At 35.4% G+C, this 14,465-nt stretch overlaps 3 non-coding genes across 3 annotated transcripts; all 3 read left to right on the top strand.

Moving 5' to 3' along the window:
- Positions 1-7,935: 7,935 nt before the first annotated feature.
- TRNAF-GAA (transfer RNA phenylalanine (anticodon GAA)) lies at positions 7,936-8,008 on the top strand. Its single transcript has one exon. It is a non-coding gene; the product is annotated as a tRNA-Phe (tRNA).
- A 1,423-nt stretch (positions 8,009-9,431) lies between these two features.
- On the top strand, positions 9,432-9,503 carry TRNAC-GCA (transfer RNA cysteine (anticodon GCA)). Its single transcript has one exon. It is a non-coding gene; the product is annotated as a tRNA-Cys (tRNA).
- A 1,773-nt stretch (positions 9,504-11,276) lies between these two features.
- Positions 11,277-11,348, top strand: TRNAQ-UUG (transfer RNA glutamine (anticodon UUG)). Its single transcript has one exon. It is a non-coding gene; the product is annotated as a tRNA-Gln (tRNA).
- Positions 11,349-14,465: the final 3,117 nt, after the last annotated feature.

Genomic DNA, 14,465 nt, shown 5'->3' with positions numbered 1-14,465 from the left:
TTTCTATCCAAGATAGAAGGGCCTGTTAGGATCGCACAACAACACACACGCTCGATCTAGATGAACACAAAGAACAGGATAGAGAAAAGTGCAAGGAGAACTCTGGCTAAAAGGATTTTTCTATTGATGACTTCACGTATGTACAGTAAGAGAGAATTACATAGAATAGAAAGTACTTTTCAAAGCTCTAGTGGACGGGATATATATAGTTCAGTTTACTATATATACGTTTACCAGATTTAACCATCTACTATATATAGCCATTTACTATATATAGCTTTACCCGATTTAACCATCTACTATATATAGCTATTTACCATATATAGGTTTACCGGATATAGTTTTACCAAATATAGCTGTACCGGATATAGCTTTACCAAATATAGCTTTACCGGATATAACCGTTGACCAAGCTATAAATAAGCCGCAGGCTCCATAACCTAACAATTCTCCCACTTGGAGACTGATCTAGTCAACCAAGAATTTCATTCTCAAACGACCATGAGCATCTTCATGGTCTTCATGGCACCATATCAATTGAGACTTTGCACAACCTCAATATTCCAACATCAACACATTTTGTCAACATGTTTGCTGGATTCTTTGCACCCTCTATCTTCTCCAAACACATCACCATCTTTCACTAACCTGCAAGTGAAATGGTATCGTCTTATGTGTTTTCTCTTTAAATGATAGACCGGGTTCCTTCGCCAACTGTATGACACTATGACTATTTTTGTTAAGAATCTTCGTGCTGCTTCTTGCCCATTCTTCCAGATAGTCAGTCATCCATATCGTCTTCTTTCCAGCTTCAACTATTGCCACGTACTCAATGTCAGTACAACGCATTTTTGAAGCCTAGACGTCCCATCATCCATGGCTTGCTCCTACTTGGTTGTATCCTCCAACTGTAGGATCTCATCAAAGGGTTGTGGTTCCCTTTCATCAGCAACAGATAGTGTAATGAAGGTACATACATATCTGGTACTCTGATAGTAAAGGATGATCTTCTCAACACCAGTTCAAGTGTCAGTTGCTCCACTGCTGATTCCTCCGCAACAACCTCAGGAGTTTGTTGAGTATCTTCTACAAGATCACTTGGTGATTTTCTCCGCAACTCAACCTCAACTCCCACTTGCTTTGTTGTCTTGGAACCTTGCTTCACATCTGGTTCCTCAGCAGTAGTCTCAGGAGTTTCTTGAGTATCTGCTACAACATCACTAGGTGAGTTTCCCTGCAACTCAAGCTCAACTCCCACTATCTTCGTGCTCTTGGAACCGTGCTCCACATCTGGTTCCATTTCCAATCGCACTTTCTTCAATTCTCTAGCGGTCCTTGTGAAGCTAACTCGTTTCTGCTTGCTCATAACGTAGTTCTCACAACGACCCACATCAACAGATTTCAAACCTTCTAAAACTCCTTTCGCAGCCAGCCTCTTCATTCCTTTCGCGCTCATAGGTTCAAGTCTATTGTGCTGTAGACTTGAATTTGAAGCACTCTCAGCAACAATAGCTATGTTCATACACCCTGCAGTGGTGTATAAGGTTCCATATTTTGAGCCACGTGCTACCACCGTAGCACCCTTCATAATCTTCCACGAACTCTTCCCTAACTTTGTTTCGTACGCCACCACAGTTTGGCGTCGTCTATGAGATACATCGCGGCTACGGTCACCTTCTTGTCGTCGGTACAAGCCGTCGTGGCTTTGAAGTACTATTCGACATCAAAGATGAAGTTTTCCAACTCTTTGGCATCCCGATTCCCTTTGAAGGCTCTAGGGTCTGGGAACCTTAGTTTGTTGGATCCTGCATTAGTTTGCCCAGCCGTGACGCCCTCCATGGCTTTCATGGTCACTTCAATTCGAGTGCTCATGGCGGCCATCCTGTCTTGGAGGTCGTCGATTGTTGTTCTGAATTCATCAGCTAATCCATTGAACAAACTCATCATTGTATTTTGTAGTACGTCGAACTCTTCGCCACGTCCCTCTTTGTGCGCGACAGAGCTATCCGGACTACCAGACGATTTTGGGCTGCTCGTAGGAGCAACTCTTTCTTGGAGCGAGGTCTCTCGAAACATCAGTTCTGCGATTGGCAACCCATCCAGGCGGTTGCCCATTGCATCGACTTCTACGACTTTCTCGCTCAGTTCGATCACCCGCTTTTCCAGGAACCGGAGCGTGTCAGGGACTTCTTTGAGGAACAGCATTTCCTCCTCTATTAGCATAAGCCGGTCGGCTTGTGCTTTGGGTGTCGACTTTGACGTCGACATGATCTTGGTCTTTATGACGTTACGGAGCTAACAAAGCTCTGATGCCACTTGACACAATCGCGCTTTCGAAGGCAGCGGACTAGCGATTGTGCGGCACTCACTTTCCAGCGACAAGTGAGCTTAAGCCAATTTGTTCTTGCGTCGCCTACGGCCAAGCGACGTACGATCGAGCCTCTAGCCTCGGTTTTAAAAGAAGGTTTTAGAAAACGAGGAGAGAGAGAGATTTTAGAAATAGAGATTTTGGAAAGAGACGTTATATAAGCAAGCAAGAGAAAGATAACAACGGCTTAGCATATATAACCTTGGGTAGGGAAAAGTTGACAACTAGTCATATCCCCCTATAGTACATTCTGAGCCATTTTAAGTCTGGTAGGCCTAGACATGATATTTTTGAGGCGTCATACGCCCTAGAATTACAAAAGAAAAAACACTAGAATGAAAAGACATGACAAGGGTTGGCTTGTCATGGGCATGCGGCCATGGGCAACATGCCCTGGACGAGCATGACCGTGACACGTGGCTCGCCTGCCTTCCTGACCACTGATAGGCTTTGGGGATTTGCACTTCGGCCCCTTAGAATACCACATCAAGGTGACAGGATTCGAACCTATGGCTCTCTGAATCTTCTTCATCGGTTATTTGGGCGCATCTTTCTTAAATAGATTGTGACGACAGATGACCTATGTGACAACAGCGGACAACATGCATGCCTTCCTTACCACGGATAGACTACGGGGCTTTGCACGTCGACCCCTGAGAATATCACATCAAGGTGACAAGATTCGAACCTATGGCTCTCTGAAACTTCTTCATCGATTATTTGGGCGCATCTTTCTTGAAAGAATTGTGACGACAGATGACCTATGTGACGACAGCGGACAACATGTCTGCCTTCCTGACCACGGATGCACTACGAGGCTTTGCATTTCGGCCCCTGAGAATACCACATCAAGGTGACAGGATTCGAACCTATGGCTCTTTGAAACTTCTTCATCGGTTATTTGGGCGCATCTTTCTTAAAAGGATTGTCACGACAGATAACCTATGCGAAGACAGCGGACAACATGTCTGCCTTCCTGACCACGGATAGACTACGGAGCTTTGCACTTCGACCCCTGAGAATACCACATCAAGGTGACAGGATTCGAACCTATGGCTCTCTGAAAATTCTTTATCGGTTATTTGGGCGCATCTTCCATAAAAGGATTGTGACAACAGATGATCTATTTGACGACAGCGGACAACATAATGAAAAGTTCCTAGAAAGAATACAATAGAACAATTTGTGTAATGCTCTTTTTAAAGTCCGACCCTTCCAAGAATATGTTTCATTTTGTATTCTCTTCTTCTTGGTTCAATGTTTAAAAACCACATTTTAAATCATATTATCTTGCATAATTCATTTTGATATAATATTGTTGTGGGCATTTTGAGAATCGAACTTCAGACCTCTCACACCCAAAATGATAATCATACCACTTAGACCAAATAACTTTGTAGAAGATTTATAATTCTTATTTGCTAGTCTATATATTTTTCGTGCCTCAATAATCATACCACTAAGTTGAAGAAGCATTGCCACGCATTCCTTTGGGTTAGGCCCCATTGATAACTATTTTGTTTTTTTTTTTTGTTTTTTTTTTCTTTCAAAATTGTGATTTTTTTCTTTTTGAGGGGCATTTCGATTATCAAAACTTGAGACCTCTTGCACCCAAAGCAAGAATCATACCACCAGACCAAATGCCCTTATTAATGACTATATATTAAGTTGTTTATGGAATGTATCATCATTATTTCATTTATTTTCTTTGTTAATGAAATCCATGAGCAATTATTATTATATCTTTTAGATCTTTTAGATCTAGACAGCTGTTAAATTATTTACGTAGGGTTTGCGATAATTACTGTAGAGAGAAGAAAAAAGAATAGAAGTTATTTAAAGAATAGAAGTTAATTAAACAATAAAAGAATAGAAGTTATTTAAAGAATAGAAGTTAATTACTAGAGAGAGAACAAAAAAGAATAGAATTACTATAGAGAAGAAAAAAGAATAGAATTAGAGAAAAAAAAAAGAATAGAAGTTATTTAAAGAATAGAAGTTAATTACTAGAGAGAGAACAAAAAAGAATAGAATTACTATAGAAAAGAAAAAAGAATAGAATTAGAGAAAAAAAAAAAGAATAGAATTATTTTTATTTTCTACAAGTTAATTACTGTAGAGAGAAGAAAAAAAAATAGAAGTTATTTTGGAGTTCTTATTTTTTATTTTCTCGTGTAAGTTTTAGTTTGATAGTTCCATTTGAGACATATATTACATAGTTCCATTTGAGACATATATTACACAAGTAAATGATATTAAGAGCATTATCATTAAATGATAATATACTAGGTTGAGACATATATGGTGGAGTACACAAGTATTTTGGAGTTCTTATTTTTTATTTTTTCGTGTAAGTTTTAGTTTGATAGTTCCATTCGCACCCTAAATGAGAATCATACCACTAGACCAAATGCCCTTTCTAAAAAAAATGCAACATTTTTAACTCCTACTCAATATATTTTTTTCTCTCAAGTTTGAAATCTATTTTCTTGAGCGATTGTTGGACTATAAAACAAAAAGTTGATGGTCTAGCATTTTACTTGTAAGTAAGGCTTGTAATATTGAATTGTTCTAATATGCAAGTGTTATCAAATAAACTACAACCCAACAAATGAATCAAACTAATCACTTTGGGTTGGGTTGGATTTATTCGACTCAGTTCATCAGTTTGTTTGATTTAATTCTTCTATTTTGCTTCGTATGACAAGAAAATGAAGTTGTATTGAATGTACCATAGTTTGATTTATGACAAACTCATATGAAATATAATTGCATTAATAGTACTAAGAGTTGGAGTCTATAAACATTTCATGAACTTAAGTGCAACTCATGCTTCATTAAAGACGAGATAAACTTTAGTTAAGTAACTGGAACTTTAAATTACTTCATGTGGAGCTTCAATTACTCTATGTTAGCTACTATCTTTAGGATTTACTAATTGAACAGAGTTCTTGGATTTAGGGGATTGTTTTATGTAATTTTCAACTACAACTTATGTTTTCAAATTTTTAGGTCATAATTTAGGTAGTGGTTATATATTATGGATGAACACTAGAGTTTCTATCCCGTTCACCACAACTATTCTAGTTTTTGTTTGAAGGCTATAATTGTCATCTATGTTGTATGGCAATAAAATTTGTTTAGATGAAATTTTAGTTAAAGTTGCATATTTTACTTCTTGCGAGTAAAAAATTTGTTTCTTCGCATAATATGAATTTAGTTGCAAAGTTTTTAGGAATAAGATGGAGAAAGAAATTTTCTTTAAAATAATAATTAGACCCAAGTTCATCTTTGTTGTTGTCTAATTGTGATTTTGCAAAAAGCTTAACTAATATGAAATATCGAGGTAAATCAAGAATATATCCTACACGTCATTCAAGATGACAATAAAATTGAGTTAAATTGAACGCAATTTTAGTTTCATGTTTAGTAGGTTCAAGATGAAGCATAATTGTATTAATGATATTAAAGAGAAATTGGTGTTTTATTAGAAGAGACCAACTTCAGTTAAGGTACTAGGAGTTTAAACTACTTCCATTGTAATTTCAATCACTCCACAATGATTACAAATTTAGGGTTGGCTAATTGGACATCAATTATCAACTTTAGGTTATAATTTAGGTAGTAGCCATTATAATATTGATAACTCTCTAAAAGTAGAGTTATATCAAGTCTTTTTATAGTTAATATTGCACCCTTATTCACAATTTTCTCATTTATTACCCATTTATTCTACTTAGTGAGCATGAAATCGTTTATTGCGGTCTAACATGAAAAAAAAATATGATTTGGCATAAATCGATCTTAATTGTATATTTAATTGAGTTATATGGTAAAATTTAAGACATTTATGCTAAACCATGTAGGAGTAGCAAATTTGGAAACAAATGGGGGATGACATGAAAATTTTAAATCCACGTCATCAGTCCAAGTGGGTCATTGACTACCCAATGAGAAACATCCTATGTGGACTACTTATTCCTGTTCAGCCCTAAAGGGGAACCCATGCTCAATATAAAAGGAAAAGGAAGACCAAGAGGAGAGAAGCCACATTTTGGGGAGAAAATCGAATTACACAGCAGCAGCCTCTGCTGTGAAACCAGAGAAGAAGAAGAAAACACTAATCCAGCAGCTGTTGACAGCAGAAAGAAAAGGAGACCAACAAGGATTGATTAGGGCAAAGAGGTGGACGTGAGAGCTCAAGAGAAGGGAACTTCCATTGACGAATGGCAACAAACCGGGATAACTCTCTATTTCCTTATTCTCTTTCCTTATTCCATCAATTTTACATGATGAAGATGCGGATTCCTCTGTTTAATTCAGTTTGTATGGAGAGCTAAACTTAATAGGGGAGGCGAGAGAGTTTTATATAGTTTAAGTATGTTGACGGTATGATTTTAGTTTATTAAAGAGTTGTTGTTAATAGCCCTAAGCAATGCTCCTAACATATACCCTCAACATGTCTTCCAATATTTGCTTGAGCACTTCTGTTTGACCATCTGTTTATGGGTGGAATGTCGTACTATAACTGCGTACCCAATGCCTTAGTTGAATTTTCCAGAAGCGAGATTTAAATCTGGCATCTCGGTCTAATACTATTACCTTTTGTTGAATTTCCAGAAGCGTACCCAATACATTTACGGATAAATATTCATTTTTAATGTTAGCAAGAGTAGCTCAGTTGGGAGATTGTTAGACTGAAGATTTGAAGGTCACACGTATTTTATCCACGTTCAACGCACCTAATACAAGTTTATTACCAGGCTATACAATCTAAAAACATAACTTGCTCATTCAATCTAAAATTAGTGATATTTCTTTTTTTAAATATAATGAATTAGCGGAAATACCTTTACTTATGAATTTTCATTTTTAATATTAGCAGGGATAACTCTGTTGGGAGAGCGTCAGACTGAAGATTTGTAGGTCACGTGTTTGATCTCCACGTTCACCGCACCTAATTCTAGTTGCATAACCCGACTATTCAATCTAAAATTAGTCATTATGCCTTTCTGAAATCTCAATGAATTATCGAAAATACCTAACGTGTTCTAGTTCACCGCACCTTATACAAGTTGGATAACTTGAATATCTTATTAAAAATTAGTGATTATTTCTATTTAAAATTTCAATGAATTAGCGAAAATACCATTACTCATGAATTTTCATTTTTAATGTTAGTGTGAATAGCTCAGTTGAGATAGCGTTAGATTGAAGATCTGAAGGTCTTGTGTTCGATCCATTTTCACCACACATGGTTCATGGTGCATAATTTGACTATTCAATCTAAAATTAGTAATTATTTCTTTCTAACATTTGAATTAATTAGTGGAAATACCTTTACTTAAAACTTAAAAACTTTCATTTTTAATGTTAGCGGGGATAGCTCAGTTTGGAGAGCCTCAAATTTAAGATTTGAAGGTCACGTGTTCGATCTCCACGTTCACCGCACTTGTTTCTTTTTGCATAACCTGACTATTCAATAAAAAATTAGTCATTATTTCTTTTTAAAATCTCAATGAATCAGCGAAAATACCTTTAATGATGAATTTTCATTACCAATGATTGCGGGGATAGCTCAGTTGGGAGAGCGTCAGACTGAAGATCTAAAGGTCACGTGTTCGATCCACGTTCACCGCACTTTGTTCATGTTGCATAATTTGACTATTCTATCTAAGATTAGTGATTATTTATGTTTAAAATATAATGAATTAGTGGAAATACCTTTACTTATGAATTTTCAATTTTAATATTAGCGTGGATAGCTCAAGGAGAGCGTCATATTGAAGATTTAAAGGTAACGTTTGATCCACGTTCACTGCATTAGCAATTATTTCTTTTTAAAATCTCAATCTCAATTAATTAGTAGAAGGAAGATTTAAAGGTAACGTTTGATCCAGGTTCACTACATTAGCGATTATTTCTTTTTAAAATCTCAATGAATTAGCATAAGATCTGTCACGTTTTTTATCCAACTGGCATAAGTTGACTAAGTTGCATAACTTTACTATTCAATCTAAAACATGTGATTATTTATTTTTTATGCTATCTAGGATGGCTTAGTTGGGAGAGCATCAAATTGAATATTGGAAGGTATTATGTTCAATCTACATTCATCGCACCTTATAGTTTTATGCATTTTTATTTTTAATGTTAGCGGGGATAGCTCAGTTGGGAGAGTGTCAAACTAAAGATTTGAAGGTAGCATGTTTAATCTCCACGTTCACCGCACCTGTTTCCATTTGCCATAAGCTGACTATTCAATAAAAAATAAACTAGTTACGACTGATATCGATCCTAATAAGACGGTGATGTGTTTGGAGAAGATAGAGGGTGCAAAGAATCCAGCAAACACGTTGACAAAATGTGTTGATGTTGAAATATTACTAGATCAGTCTCCAAGTGGGAGAATTGTTAGGTTATGAAGCCTACAGCTTATTTATAGCTTGGTCAACGGTTATATCCGGTAAAGCTATATTTGGTAAAGCTATATCCGGTACAGCTATATTTGGTAAAACTATATCCGGTAAACCTATATATGGTAAATAGCTATATATAGTAGATGGTTAAATCGGGTAAAGCTATATATAGTAAATGGTTATATATAGTAGATGGTTAAATCTGGTAAATCTATATATAGTAAACTGAACTATATATATAACGTCCGCTAGAGCTTTGAAAAGTACTTTCTATTCTCTGTAATTCTCTCTTACTGTACATACGTGAAGTCATCAATAGAAAAATCCTTTTAGCCAGAGTTCTCCTTGCACTTTTCTCTATCCTGTTCTTTGTGTTCATCTAGATCGAGCGTGTGCGTTGTTGTGCGATCCTAACAGGCCCTTCTATCTTGGATAGAAATTTGTTACACTTTTTGGACCGACAATATGTCTAAGGGGTCATTAAGGTTAAAATCCTACAAAATGGATCCATGGCTTAGTGGTAGAGAATTTGACCGGTCACCCGTTTGAACTTGGTTGGGCCCTTTTATTTTGGAGAGACACTTTTTACACTTTTAGACTGACACTCTGTAGAAGGGGTCACTCAGGTTGAAATCATGCAAAATGGGTCCATAGCTCAGTGGTAAAGCATTTGATTGCAGATCAAGAGGTCACTCGTTCGAATTTGGTTGGGCCCTTTTATCATTTTATTTTGTTTTCAACCTCTTTTAACCTGCAATCCGTGCTTGCAGAACCCACCGAAATGTGAGTTTGTACCGAAATGTGAGTTTGTAACCCATCCGGTAGGGTTCTTGGAATGATTCTCTAGATTATCCCTTCCATGTTGGGAGTCGGGCCATAGGTCTTGGGTGAAGGAACCGTTAGTTTTCTCATTGTCTTTGAGATAACAATTCTTTTCTATTTTATATAAATTTTTTAAATATGGGTTCATTTTCAAATGCATGCTAACACCCTTATTGTTTAATAAATGACATGAAACTAGTTTCACATAGTAACTTTGCCTTTCGCTCCTATTGGTGGAAGGATAATAGGTCGATTATACCTATAGGGTAGTTTTAAGCGTGACAACGAGACAAATTTTTTTTTTTTAGTTAAAAATTAGAATTATAACAATCTGCCTAAAACCCTCCGACTAATTTTGCTTCATTTCTAAATGCAAGCAGACAAAGTAGAAAAATGAAAACATGTAAATTGTAAACTCAAACATTTCGAAGAAATAAATAAGTTTTGATGGTACCAATGCTAACCAGAAAACAATCAACCAAATTTATTTTGAACATAGAAAACTTCATGTCTCCATCTTGTAAAGCCAATAAACCAAAGGGCCTAATATAGTAGAGAAATAAAAAAATGTTACCCTCATCTATGTTGTGTTGTTTCATAAGTGATCAATGGATGTTGACTTTGACCAATTCCTACTATCTTTTTTTCTATATTTTGAAACTATTTTAAACACTTTTTTCTTGTACTCCTTATAATTTTACCTTTTAAAGTTGTAAATATTTGTGAACCGGTGACTATTATGATTATTAGTCAACTGAGTTAAGTGGAAATAAAATTTGAAGATGAAATTAAATTATTAATTTTGATGTCGTCTTTACCTGAGTTTTGGGATATTGTTATTAATGAGATTCAATCTAATGCCATTAGTAATTCACAATGATAATATTCAAAATACTTGACAAAAAAAAAAAAAAAATGGTCAACATAAGATATTTGAAATAAATAAATATTTTGTCCTCTGTGATATATCAAATCACTCATTTGAAATTCCTTAATAATAAACGTGAAGTCTTACATCTTTTATAGTGAAAAGTTCCTTAAATAGAAGTCTTATTAGATATTTCTAAGCATTTAGAGATCAACTAGACACAAAGCTAAACATTCTAAAAAAGATTAGGGGTTAAACTTTTAAGTTAACTTAATTTAAGAAACTTATGATTTTTATATTATCAAGAGTTTAATTGAGCTACGTCAATTCAATCTAGTGGACCCAAGAATTGAACCAAACCAAACCAACTAGTTAGTAACATGATTTAGTGGAAGCATTTTGACGCAAAGTAGAAGCAATAATGGAGGGTTTGAAATAATATAGTTTTCACCCCTTGTTTCTCGAGTGAATATTGAAATAATATAGTTTTCATGTTAAGTTTTGCACGGAAGAAAGAAAGACGGGGATGTAAAGTATTATTTCAATTTGTTTGTAATATACAATAATATATAAATTAACTATAAGAAATATATAAAATTACATGTTCTCCAAGAGCTTCAATCAACACGGGAGGGTTACTTCTACAACCACTCTAAAGGTGCTCAAGATCACAACGAGTTGGATAAAACAGCTCTAGAACTTTGAATCCAATAACTTGAGTTTGACTCATGATAGGATCTCCCTTCTTGTGGAATCGGCATAAAATAGGAAAACCATTCCAAAATAAATTTGTACAAGGGGTTCTATGGTGTAGTGGTTAGCACTTTGGACTTTGAATCCAACGATCTGGGTTCAACTCCCGGTAGGACCTTTATGAAATGACCTTGATGTGAAAACACAGAATAAGGAACGACAACATAAGACATTTTAAAACAAAACGTTGTTACCACTTCCCATGAGTGCATAGGTGGCGTTGTCATAATCGTGGTGCTATTTATTAGAGACCAAGGGTATAAGCCCAGCATGATATTGTGCAGACCAAGGGTACATCTGGGGAATCTATTATTTTAGGGATACCACTTTAGTTATCCTAGGAGGTAAAGTCATATGGAGAGCATTTTCTCCCATATCTTGGTTTCACTAACTAAAGTTTTCCAATAACTCCCAAACTTCATTACCTTATATAACCTCTCGGGAAAAGGATTCATACAACATTTCATAAAAGGTACATCTGGGGAATCTATTATTTTAGGGATACCACTTTAGTTATCCTAGGAGGTAAAGTCATATGGAGAGCATTTTCTCCCATATCTTGGTTTCACTAACTAAAGTTTTCCAATAACTCCCAAACTTCATTACCTTATATAACCTCTCGGGAAAAGGATTCATACAACATTTCATAAAATAAGATCTACTAAGAAAACACGAGAAAAGGTAAACTTTTTAGTTGACTTGGACAGTTCAGCTGAACTGGCCGTATCATCGTTTTCTTCCTCTGAACAGGAAGAAGATGCACATTTTTTGCATCGCCGCCATTTGAAACTCGGCCTGTACAGCCACATTTACAGTGTTTCTCTCCTCGATTTCTTCGTGAAACTTAAAGATGGATGTTACAAGAAAGGGCTTGGGATTTATTTGATAACTTCTCGTGGATCGTAGCCTAAGATATTCGCTACAAAAGTTCATCCAAAATCTGATTTATCGCTCGAGATAAAACAAAGGATTTCTTATTGGGTAGCCGATTCTAGGGGTTTCAAGGCCCTATTTCTTCATTGAACCTCTTCCATATCCTATCTTCAGGCTCAAGGAATTGGTTTGGAGGAACGTCTTTGAGTGTAGGACCTTAATTTCAAGAAATCGTTCTCGGTATGCAACTCACTCGAAACGCCAGATTTTCGATCTCGTGGGTAGCTTATTCTACGACGTTTCAGCACTGGATTCCTTCATCAAGTTTACTCAACTTCTTCCTCTCAAGCTAGAGGAATCCTTAATTTGAAGGAAAAGAGGTCGTAGATAGGAATTTTGACTCTTATCCCCAATTTAATTTTGAAACCTATTTCCTTCAATTTGGCACGCTCTCGAGGTTATTTTTCTTCGTGGTCTTCTATGGAAGCATTCCTTGGAGGTACAGAAACTGATTGGAATCATTCTTGCTCGACGAGTCATCATGTATCCTCAGGTTGGATTTTCAAGTTTTTCTTGAAGTTCTTCAATGGTGGATTGAATTGGGGGAATGGTTTCTAGGCTCTTTCAGCACTCTATTCCTTCATAGAACTTGTGGGTAATCTTGTTGAGAAACGGTAGGAATAAGTTTGAAGAGAAATGGTGGAGGATTGCTCTCGAATTTGGAAGAAATCTTAGAGTAGGAGACCCATAATCTAAACGCTTATTGCCTTCGATTGGGGGATCGACCTTTCTCGATTCTTATTCCATATTGTTGCTCCTACTTTAGACTTTATAGGAGGAGCTTAAACCGACATTGAGAGCTCCAGATTCTTCGTTATTTAGAAGTTTGAAGAGAAATGGTGGAGGATTGCTCTCGAATTTGGAAGAAATCTGAGAGTAGAAGAAACACAATCTAAACGTTTATTGCCTTTAATTGGGGAATTGACCTTTCTCGATTCTTATTCCGTATTGTTGCTCATACTTTCAACTTTATAGGAGGAGCTTAAACCGACATTGAGAGCTCCAAAATCTTCGTTATTTAGAGATCAATCTTTCTGGATAATTTTTTGGTGATATCAACTCCGATCATGGCCTTATCGACCTTGGCTTTGCATACTAGTCGTTGGATGTGATGATTCGTGCGTGTTCGTTCTAGATCATATCAAATTTTTTAGGACATCCGACGGTTGAGATTTGAGTTCGAAAGATTTTGTTCGGATGGTCACAGTAGATGCTCTGATTCTAATTGGAGTGACATTTCTGTAATTATCCATTCTTCTAGGGGTATTTTGGTAATTTACCACTTTACTAATATTTTATTATTATTTTTCTACAAATTTCTCATCCTTTTTGATCATTTTTCCCTTTTTTTTTTGAATCTTGAGATTCCTTTTAGATAAGGAATTACAAATTCGGAAAGATTTTTTATAATTGATAAAATGACTTTTTTGCCCTTTTGATTTACTTTTTCGTTTCCAATCCTTTTCAAAAGGCCTTTAACTCCTTGAAATCACTTGTTAGGGTACACGAGTGACTTGACTAAGTCCTTTGTTCTTGCTTAATCCTTTAATTTTTTTCCTTTCTATCCATTGGGTCTTTCATGAGTGGCTTATTCTTATGGGAGATAATTTCCTTCATTTTTTGGGTGTTACACATACATACTCGTTACATACACAAAATAAGAAGCAGACTTAAAAGAAGAACAAAAAATACTAGATTAAAAACAGAGGTTAGTCCATGTCCCACACTCCAAAGTCCGCTCTCACCCACGACCAACTCTTAGTTACTTGGAAAAAAAAATGATAAACATGGAGTGAGTAAAACTTAGAAAGTAGCCTACTAGTAGGTTCTTAATGGCTACCTTAAGCTAGAATATTACTTCTTGTTATGTTTTCAGGATCTTATACTGAACTTGAAAACCTTCTCCTAAAATAACCTTCAATTTTATCCCCATGAACACAATTTTCAACCATCTATTTTTTTTAAACACTTTTGAAAGTTAACGGTATTTTTTTTTTTTTTTAACACAGTTTTGAAGCTTTTTTTTTTTTTTTTTTTGAAAATTCAACGGTATTTTTGTAAAAAACAAATTAATAGTTTCTATAGATTTTTTTTTTAAAGATTAAGTGTATTATTGAAACTTCTAAAAAAATTATGAGTATTTTTTTTAGATAAAGTGCAAAGTTCAATGGTATTTTTATTAATTTAGCTTATAATTTTAAAAAAAATACAAATTTTTGTTGATTAAGTTAATATTAATTTTATTAAAATACATAACACCACATCAAAATTAATTTATTAGGAATAAAATTAAAACTAAAAA

This window comes from Cucurbita pepo, chromosome 10 (assembly GCF_057944985.1).
Source record: "Cucurbita pepo subsp. pepo isolate OVF chromosome 10, ASM5794498v1, whole genome shotgun sequence".
Lineage (NCBI taxonomy): Eukaryota > Viridiplantae > Streptophyta > Magnoliopsida > Cucurbitales > Cucurbitaceae > Cucurbita > Cucurbita pepo.
The sequence above is the reverse complement of the archived record's forward strand: the minus strand, read 5'-3'. Positions and strand labels throughout refer to the sequence as shown.